General features: G+C 34.6%; 1 non-coding gene across 1 annotated transcript; it reads right to left on the bottom strand.

Annotated features, from left to right (window-relative positions):
- Positions 1–9,788: 9,788 nt before the first annotated feature.
- On the bottom strand, positions 9,789–9,893 carry LOC114689880. The gene has a single exon (XR_003733988.1). It is a non-coding gene; the product is annotated as a U6 spliceosomal RNA (small nuclear RNA).
- Between the last annotated feature and the right edge of the window lie 480 nt (positions 9,894–10,373).

Genomic DNA, 10,373 nt, shown 5'->3' with positions numbered 1-10,373 from the left:
TCAACTACTTTTTTGAAAATTACATGACAGTACTTTATAGAATTAGATTTTCAGAGTTGTAAATCCAAGCAAGGTTTTCAAATAATGTGTGAATAACTCATAATTTATTTATTCATTGAGAAACTATGTGTTAATTATAACAGCATTAGGCTGCCTTTATGCATGTGGTTCCTATTTTTTTCATACATGTGAGGACATACTAGTTTGGCTTAACATGGAATTCTTTTCACCATTGACATATGTCCCATGCTTTCTTACACTTGCCAATAACTATATTAAAGTGTTTTTTCCTCTTGATTTTCAAGCTTACTTTCTCACTTTGCTTTATGACTATTTTTATTTAAATGAAGTATATCACATATATACAATTGTGGGTGCCAATTGTAGCATTTTCAGAGGATCCGGCCTTTGTTTATTAAGCCAGAATGAGCCATATAACCTTAAATAAATAATGGAAATTTGTGATTTTGATTATAGTCTAGGAAATGTTCCCTCTAATTTTGTTGTACATGCATTATTTTCATACTAAACTACATTGTCTTCTGACCAAGATAATGTATTTCACATTAAAACTCATTTACTGGAACACTTTTCAACCAGTTTCTGTATATGTTAATTTTTCCTCTCAGTTTCACTAGCTTAATAACACAGTTCTTGCATCCTCAGAGGCCTCTGCCTTAGCGATTTGATTTCTATCCCTCTTGTCCTCAGATTTTGGCAGAATTCCCAGGAACAAGGCTCTGTAGGTTTCAGTCTTATCTGAGTACCAATTGATTGACTTAGGCATTACAAGAACACCCTAAGTTCTGACATTTTTATTGTCTTTTACCACTGTGCCAGGTCAGACAAATAAACAACAAAGCCTCACACTTCCTCCAAATGGAAATTTACCTTAGGGAAAAATTGACTGAAATTTAGCTTATGTCTTATTGAGGTTTCTATTGTTTTAATGAAACATCATTACCAAAGCAACTTTGGGAGGAAAGGGTCTTTTTCTTTCTTCTTTCTTTCTTTCTTTCTTTCTTTCTTTCTTTCTTTCTTTCTTTCTTTCTTTCTTTCTTTCTTCCTTCCTTCCTTCCTTCCTTCCTTCCTTCCTTCCTTCCTTCCTTTCTTTCTTTTTCTTTCTTCCTCTTTCTTTTTTTGTTTTTTCTCTTTTGTATTAGAAAAATGTTTAGCCCATAGACTATCATGCCCTAATACTAGTTATATTGATGATGACTATATCACTATATAACATTTGATACAAGGATGAATAACTCATATTTTACCATTCATTATTTTACAGTACCTGCTAATTCATCACCATTCACAAAGTATGACTTTAGTGGTTTTACTCTTTACTAATGACCTAGTTTAGAAACAATTTCATGAGTCACATCCCAGTTTTATAATACTAGATCAACTGACTTTTAGAATTGTGATAAGGACTAGTTCTTGGCCAAATTTCATTAGAATTTTATGATATAATTTCAAAGTGAAATATACACACAGTTGAGGTATGACAATGTTTATTTTCAATAAAATTATGTTTTTTATATTCATAAGTATCCAATTTTGAAGTTGATCTTTTATACCAAAAGTATAATTTATGAAAGCATCCACAAATTATTTTTTCAAATATCCATAAAAGATAACTTTACTGAGTCCTACTCCACCTTGAGAATATTAAAATATTTCCAAAATTGAAATAATAAAGTGCAGTTGATTTTTCCAAAACATTTCTCATTTCAATATCTATTACACATATTTTAAAGTTATATATAAGCAGCAATTTCTCTTGTAAACATATGTTTTACATGGTTTACTCACCTATAATAAAATATATTAATTCCTTTTTTTTTTAGTTTAATCCCATACAGAGAATTGATGAATTATTAGGATGGAATTTTGTTGATACCAAACATTCTAGGAGTTGTGGCCAACTCATAATTTGCCATGACTTTATTGACTCAAATGATAAATGATGTGAAAACATAAGTATTTCTGAAAGTTGAGGCAGTTTCATTCATTCCTTAGCTTCTAAACAGTCTAAGTGGCACCTGTTACACTGACTCTGGACTGTCTGTGTGAAGAGAGATGCTGATGCTAGGGTGAGTACTTTTTCAATTGTTTTCTGCCTCAGGTATAGGTGTGATATTTCTCTGTCCCACAGAGAGGTTTTTACACATTCTGTATTATCCAGGCTGACAAGTTATCAGGAAAATTGTAGCACTTGTACAAAAATATCCTTCTTTTCTTTGAGAGTGCCTTTTCTTGAATCTCAGCATCAACACCACTACTGGGCCTTGTCTCTAGCCCTGTTGAGTGACCTGCCTGCCAACTGGACTGCTACCCCCAAATCCAAACTGCTGTCCAACCCTTCCTACATCATCATCATTCTGGTGGCAAGCCCTTCTCCAAAACTCTGACTAACTCCATAGGCAAGAATCAGCCCATACCAGTCAGAAGAACTGCTGCAGTGGCTTTATCGGAGGCCAGGCTGGCCCTAGGTACACTAGAAGATGACTAAGGATTTATTAGAGGCCTGGCTGGATCTAGAGATCCAAGAAAGCATCAGCTTAAACAGAGGCCAGAATGTATGAAGGATTCCAAGACTCTAAAATCCCCAGTGGAGACATCCTATTGGAACTGAACATTCAGCAGTCACTGGCACCTTTGGCCACTTAGGCCAGCTGACCAAAGATGAAATAGAAACCAAGGAAAAAACACATAGACCTGTAATCATACCTAATCCAGATGTTTAAATGCCAGTGTAAGAACAACAAATAGCAGAAAGGGCAATATATCTCCACCAGAACCCAACTGTCCTATGACAGCAAGGCCTGAGCATTCCAACAGAGCTGAAGCACAAGCAAGTGCCCTTTAGGGTAACTTTATGAATATGATAGAGGTCTTTGAAGAGTAAATAAAAAAGTCCCTAAAAGAAATTGAGGAAAAGTCTAACAAAATTTGGAGGAAAACAATAAATCTCTTAAAGTTTGTCAAGAAAATCAAGAAAAAAAAAGAAAAAAAAAAGACAGTTGACAGAAACAAATAAAACTGTTCAAGATCTGAAAACGGGAAAAGAAGCAATAAAGAAAACACAAAATGAGGGAATTCTGGAGATGGAAAATCTGGGTAGTGAACAGGAACTACAGTTGCAATCATAACCAACAGAATACAAGGGATGGAAGAGAGAATCTCAGGCATCGAAGATAAGATAGAGGAAATAGATTCATCATTCAAAGAAAATGTTTTATATTTATTAAATGTGCAAATAAAAGGAATTATAAAATTCCTAACACAAAACTGCAGGAAATCTGGGACACTGTCAAAAGACCAATATGAAAGAATAATATGAATAGAAGAAGAATCCCTGCTCCAAGGCCTAGAATATATATTCAACAAAATCACAGAAGAAAATTTTCCTAATCTAAAAAATAACATATCTATAAAAGTACAGAACACCAAATTGATTGAACCAGAAAAAAAATGTTCCTTCGCCACAAAATAATTAATACACTAAACACACAGAATAAAGAAAGAATATTTAATGCTGAAAAGGAAAAAGGCCAATTAACATATAAATGCAGACCTATAAGAATTATACTTGACTTCTCAATGGAAACTCTAAAAGTCAAAAGAGCCTGGACAAATGTCTTGCAGACTGTAAGAGACCATGAATACCAGCCCAGACTTCCATACACAGCAAAATTTTCAATCACCATAGAAGGAGAAAACAAGATATTTCATGGCAAAGTCAAATTTAATCAATATCTATCAACAATATATCTTCTTTTATTTTTTGTGACTTGTTCACATTTATGAAAGTATTTTCTAGAAATACACAATAAGTTCAGTTTTTTTCTGGGTCATTCAGTCTTTATTCCTTTTTCTTTTATTAATTATTATTATTATTATTATTTTTTTTTCTACATACCAATCACAGTTTCCCCTCCCTCTTTTCCTCCTGTTCCCTCACCTCACCTTTCCTGTACCCCACCCCACCCACTCCTAAGAAAGTGTAAGGCCTCCCATGGAAGTCAACAACACATGTCATATCAAGTTGAGGCAGGACTAAGCTCCTCTCCCCTTCATCAAGGCTGAGCAAGCCCTCCCACCACAGGGAATAAGTTGAGTTGTGTTTAAAAATATAATTTATCTTAGTAGGTGTTGGTAAAACTATTAAATGACATTTGGTTTTCAAAGGTACATGCCACAATGATTTTTTTCAACTAAAAATACACATAATATTCAGTTTAATAGACATTTATAACTGTAAACTGTATTTATATGAGAAAATTGGTAGGCATATAGCTTCATTTGGCAAACATTTATTAAAATCCTAAACTTAATGTGTACATTTTTATTCACTATTTATTAAATAACATAGTCCATCATGTCTTTGCTACCTACTAATTAAAAAGAAAAGTAAACTATGTATTCGCTCTATGCTCAAAATTATTTAAATTCAGCCAGGTATGATGGAATAAATCTATAACTCTAGCACTAAAGAGGAAGAAACAGAAAAAAAATCAGGAGTTTGAGGCAAATTCCAGGTAGAGCCTCTCGAGAGACCAGGGAGTACAGATGTCTAGCTCTAAGTGAAGGAACATTTGTCTAGCATGTAAAAAGCCCTATCATAACCACAAACAAATAGTAATGCTAGGTTAACTCAATTAAAAAAAATTACATATTAACAAGAAGCAGTTTTCAAGAATTATCACATGACATCTGAAGTTTAAGTATTTTGAGTTCAGTTTTTGAATCATTCTTCCTGACCAATGCTGTATAATACATTTTCCCCACAAATTCTAGAAAATCAAGTGTGACATTTATAGTATTTGAAAGAATGTATCTGAAAAAGAGTTCCCTAAAGACATAGGTGCACATTCATAGCATCTGTCCAGTGAATTTTGTTCAGTCGGTTTTCTTATCTTAAAGTGCCACAAGTGTATATGCTATTTGAATACTGTGATAGTTTAAAAGACAATGGCCTCCAAAGAGAGTGGCACTATTAGTAGTTGTGGGTTTTTTAAATGCATATGACCTTGTTGGAGGAAGTACGTCACTGTGGAGGTGGGCTTTGAGGTCTCATATATGCTCAAGCCACACCAGCATGTAAGACTACTTCCTGTTGCCTGCAAGTCACAATGTAGGTCACTTGGCTACATCCCCAGTACCATGTCTACGTTACCTTCATACCACAATGTTGCACCATGATGGTAGTGGACTAAACCTCTGAAAATGTAAGCCACCCCAATGAAATATTTTTCCTTTCTAAGAGCTGCTGTTGTCATGGTGTGTCTTCACGGCAATACAAACCATAACTAAGACTGATATGTTCTCTAGTGTTTGCCTGCAAAACTTAATTTGGAAATAAGGGTAAGAGTGTTTAAAAGTAAAGTATTGGACTTGGTTGCTTTCTTGCAATTTGAAACAGTGTACAGTTGCGTGACCAGGCTGGCCTATATAACTTTGATTTCAACACTTTGAATTAAAAACTTTATCTTATGAATTTTTCAACTTATGCTATCAATTCTATCATATGTAAAAGAGTGATACTATGTCAAAAGACCAAAAAGAAAAAACAATGAACATTAGAAAAGAGTTTGAAGACAAACTAGCAATAAATAAACGTTACCTATTATTTTATTATCATTATAGTCTATCTGCTGTATAACATTTGACAAATCAAATTTGCATAGACTTTCCAGAGTAAAAATGCAAAATAAATAAATAAATTACCAGCACTTCATTTATATGAATGAAAAAATAATGTATGTTTATCTACATATTATTTCCACCTCTGAGTTCATTATTAATAACAATTGATCTGTATGGGAACAGATAAAAAATAAATTAGGAGAGACTGAGGAAAGCACTGTATTTGTTGTATGTATTTTCTGTAGTTATTTGACTTTACATAGTGTTCTCATATTTAAGAAAACTGATTGTTAAGGATAATAATAATGAGTAAGGTCCCAAAAGCTAGAAAAAGAGTAGGAGACAGCCTCTGTTCCCACAGTTGGAATCCCCCAAGGGAGCCAAGCTACACAACTGCCACATATATGCAGTGTACCTAGGTCAGTCCGTTGCAGGTTCCTTGGTTGTTGGTTCAGTCTCTGTGAGATCCTATGAGCTCAGGTTCATTGATTCTGAGAGTTGTCTTGTGAAGTCCTTGGCCCCTCTGAATCCTACACTCCATTCTCCCTGTCTACTGCACGATTCCCTGAGCTCTGCTTCATGTTTGGCTATGGGTCTCTGCATCTGTTTCTATCAGTTGCTGCAGGAAATCTCTCTGTTGACAATTAGGCTAGGCACCAATCTACATATATAGAAGAATATCGTTAGGCATCTTTTTATTAATATTTTTCCTCCAGTTATGTTTGGTTCTATCTTAGGTCTTTGGGTCAACCAGGTGAGGGACTGGGGGGAGAGGAAGGAGGGGAAATTGCATCCAGGTTGTAAATTAAATAAACAAACAAATAAATAAAATTATTTTTAAAAAGTAATAACAATAAAATTTTACTTTGTATTTTTGTTTATCTACATTTATATTTTATTTATATCTTAAATAGATAACGTGCCTTTGATTTCAATAATTCTAAAATTACTTTAATGTCAAGAAAAAAACATAAAATATATTTTATATCTAGACTCAACAAATTATATGTATGGACAAACACATTTTATATAATAAATACTAGATAAATAGAATCCTAGTCTCAGTAACTGCAAAATTATTTATGTTCTACCCTATTTACACTATAAAGATAAGCTTTCCCAATTTTGTTTATGATAAAGTATGTTTATACTCTTAATATATAAGATTCCCTGTAATTTTTTTCAGTTTTAACAAATTCTTAGTGCTATTTTATTGCAAATAATTTCCCTATTACTCCAGAAGTCAATAAGCTATTTTCTTATACAAGAATATAATGAAGATTACATTAATATGTAATTGAAAAATGCATCATCATTGGATAGCATCTAGGATATTAGCAGGGACAACTGGAATTTCAAACACTTCTACATAAACGTTGTACTCTCTAATTTGTGCAAAGTAAGCACGTGTAAAGCCCAACATAAATAATTTGTAGCAATTTTTAAGGACAAGGTTAAGATACAAGCTATTTTAGACAATGATTTACCCACTGTCAATCAACTCAGCTGAAAACAAGAGTAAACAGGATACCTACAAGGATGTGTACAATTTTTGATTTACTGTAAAAGTTCCTAAATTGATGCTGACAATTTGTAGTATGTATGCTTATTACTATAGGTCTGAAATTTTTTCAAAGTTGGATATAATTTGTACATTAGATTAATTTCAATTAAGTAAAACCATCTTTTTGTCAAGGTTTAAAGAATGACTTTTTGTGTATTCTCTTCTTGTGACACTTTGTGAATATCTGTATTCTGATATAACATATTCATACAACAGTTTTCCCATACTAACATTACATTTTAATATATAATTTTAAGTATTTGGATTTAAAACTGCTGTCCTCAAATTAATCAATATGAGAGATTATGTAAATACATATGTTTATATTTATATATTCCAATATAATATAATCTTACATTAAATATTTGGGGAATATAACCAATAACAAATCAGTCCAACAAGGCCATGATAATAGATCAAAGAGACAAATTCTCTACAGCTTCAGTTTGAGTGCATTGTGATTGATTACAGCACAGAGGACAGGTTAATTACAAAAGTGTGGATGATCAAAAAACAGAACACTGAAGAGTCCCCCTACAAAAGAGATGGAGTCCCCCTAACTTGCTAACTTTACTATATGCTGTAATAACTGTCAAGACAATGTTTAGTCAGGATAGAATTATGTGCAGTTGGGGCTGGGGAAAGGGTGAGAGAGCTAGAGTCTCAGATGAGGGTCTAATAAGGTTCAGCACCCTCTCTTTCTATAACAAAATATTAATAGGCAAAATATATGTAACTGTTTGGTGGATTGAGAATAAGAATGAATAAGTGGTAGAATCCTTGCTGACAGTTTAATGACCTTCACTACTTTCTCTTGATTTTAGGAATGTTAATAGCATCAAATTTATAAGGTTTTTGTGAGTGTGTGTAACTACAACTGCTCTGATGTTGAGATGACAATGATGGTCATGTCATGCCTGGGAGACAGTGTACTAAAACATATACATAGAAATGATAAATCTACTTGAGTGTAGCTTTGCTGCTGATCTTGTTAAAATAAAAAGTAATGTCCTTTATTCATCAATCCCAGTTAAACATTGAAGTGCATTCATCCTTTTTACAACACCCTTTCCATTTTTTCAACCCATGTTCATCTAAATTACTCTGATGAGTTCATCTTTAAGCTCAAGGCATTTCTTTTTTTCTTTTTTTCTATTTTCCCATTTTTAAATGAAAATATTATTCTCTCATATAATACATCCTAAACACAGTTTCCCCTCCCTCCACTCTCCTAGGTCTTCTGCCTTCATTCTCCCTTAGATCCACTCCCACTCTGTTTCTTCTTCAGAAAACAGCAGGTCTCCAACAGACAACAGCCAAACAGGACAAAACAACATACATTAACACATGGTAAGGGCACTCATATCAAGGTTGGACAAGGCACCCCAATAAGATGAAAAGAGTGTCAAGAGCCGGCAAAACAGTCAAAGATACGCTTGCCCCCACTGTTAGGACTCCCACAAAAAAAACAGCAAGCTAATGGCCATAACGCAGAGGAGCTGGTGCAGACCTATGCAACCCCATTCTTGCTGCTCAGTTTCTGTGAAGCCAAGTGGGCCCTATTGGTTGTTCCAGTGGGACGAATTCTCTTGGTGTCCTCCATCCCCTCTGACTACTACAATCTTTCCTACACTCTTCTGTGGGGTTCCACAGTCGTCAAGTTGAGGGACCCGATGGAGACTTCCAATTTAGACTCTGCACATGATTTCTGACTGTGGGTTAGTGCATCCACTTCTATCTGGTGCCATCTGATGATGACAGGACAAGAGATTGATCTATGAACATATCAGACTAGCATTAATAATATTTTAATTATGATTTACTATTTTCATCATCATTATTAATTTTGGCAGTCGTGTTTGGTTCTACCCTAAGACTTCTGGCTATAAAGTCTCTAGTTTCTGTCCATCCAGTCAGTGTAAGGCATGGGTTCCATCTCCTGGGATGGACCTCAAGTTAAAATGAACTTTGGTTGGCCACTCCCGTATGTTCTTTGCCACCATTGCCCCAGCACATCCTCAGGCAGGACAGATTGTAGGTAGAGGGTTTCGTGGCTTGGTTGGAGTCTAGGTTTCTCTTTCAGAAGCCTGAAGATCATCTCTCTTTGCCAAAGAGACTAGAATGGAGGGTGAAGGTTCCAAGCCCACAGCAACTTGAGTTCTCTACAGTTCATTGAGCTGAGTGGAAGTTGTCCTTCATAATGGGGAGCCACTGCCAGATTTTGGAGGACAACCGTCTATTCTGGCATCATCCTGGGTCGTTTAGAAATCTCCATGGCAACTCCTGGGCCAACAATTCAAAGTAAGGATTGTCAGTTCATATCCTCCATTACTAGGAGTCCTCACTAGAGATTCCAGAAAGTTTCAACTGAACTAGGTTTCCACACTACCCCACAAATGCCCCCCCCCGCAATTCCAGATCTCTCTCTCTCTCTCTCTCTCTCTCTCTCTCTCTCTCTCTCTCTCTCCATCTCTCTCAACATAACCTCTCCCATCCCCATCTGTCCCTAGTCCATCTTAAGCAAGTTGTCCTTCTGGTATGGATATATGCCCAAGAGTGATATAACTTGGTCTTGAGGAATAATATCAAATTCTTCATGAATTTGGGTGTTATCCTTGTTCAGGGGTTATGCTAATGTTCTCTGTATCATTCCAATTTTCCAATTTTAGTATGTGTGTTGCTGAACTGAGCACTACATTTGGAATTTTCAAATAACCTTTTTACTCTCACAAATACCCTGACTCAAAACACAATCTATTTTAGGGAATACGGATATAATTAATTGACATTACTTTTACAATATAAATAATATTAGCAATATTTTTTGTCTCCAAAATAGCTTTGTGTGTGTGTGTGTGTGTGTGTGTGTGTGTGTGTGTGTGTGTGTGTGTGTATGGACTTTATTCTGATATATAAAACATTCTTTAAGATTGTCTTTGATTTGTTATATTTTGAAGATAAATTCACCCGTGTAAAAAGAAGTCTTTGAGTTCCAGAAAAGGCACAAAGCTACATAGAGAAACCCTGTCTCGAAAAACCAAAAAAAAAAAAAAAAAAAAAAAAAAAGAAGTCTTATGCTGAAAATGGCAAAAGTCATCCATAAAGCTAATTTCCATAGCTTTATAGCAAAAAAAAAAGTCCAGGACCTGGAATCATTTTGAAG

This window comes from Peromyscus leucopus, chromosome 10, assembly GCF_004664715.2.
Source record: "Peromyscus leucopus breed LL Stock chromosome 10, UCI_PerLeu_2.1, whole genome shotgun sequence".
Taxonomy (NCBI): domain Eukaryota; kingdom Metazoa; phylum Chordata; class Mammalia; order Rodentia; family Cricetidae; genus Peromyscus; species Peromyscus leucopus.
Note: the sequence above shows the minus strand (reverse complement) of the source record. Positions and strands in the feature narration are given on the sequence as shown.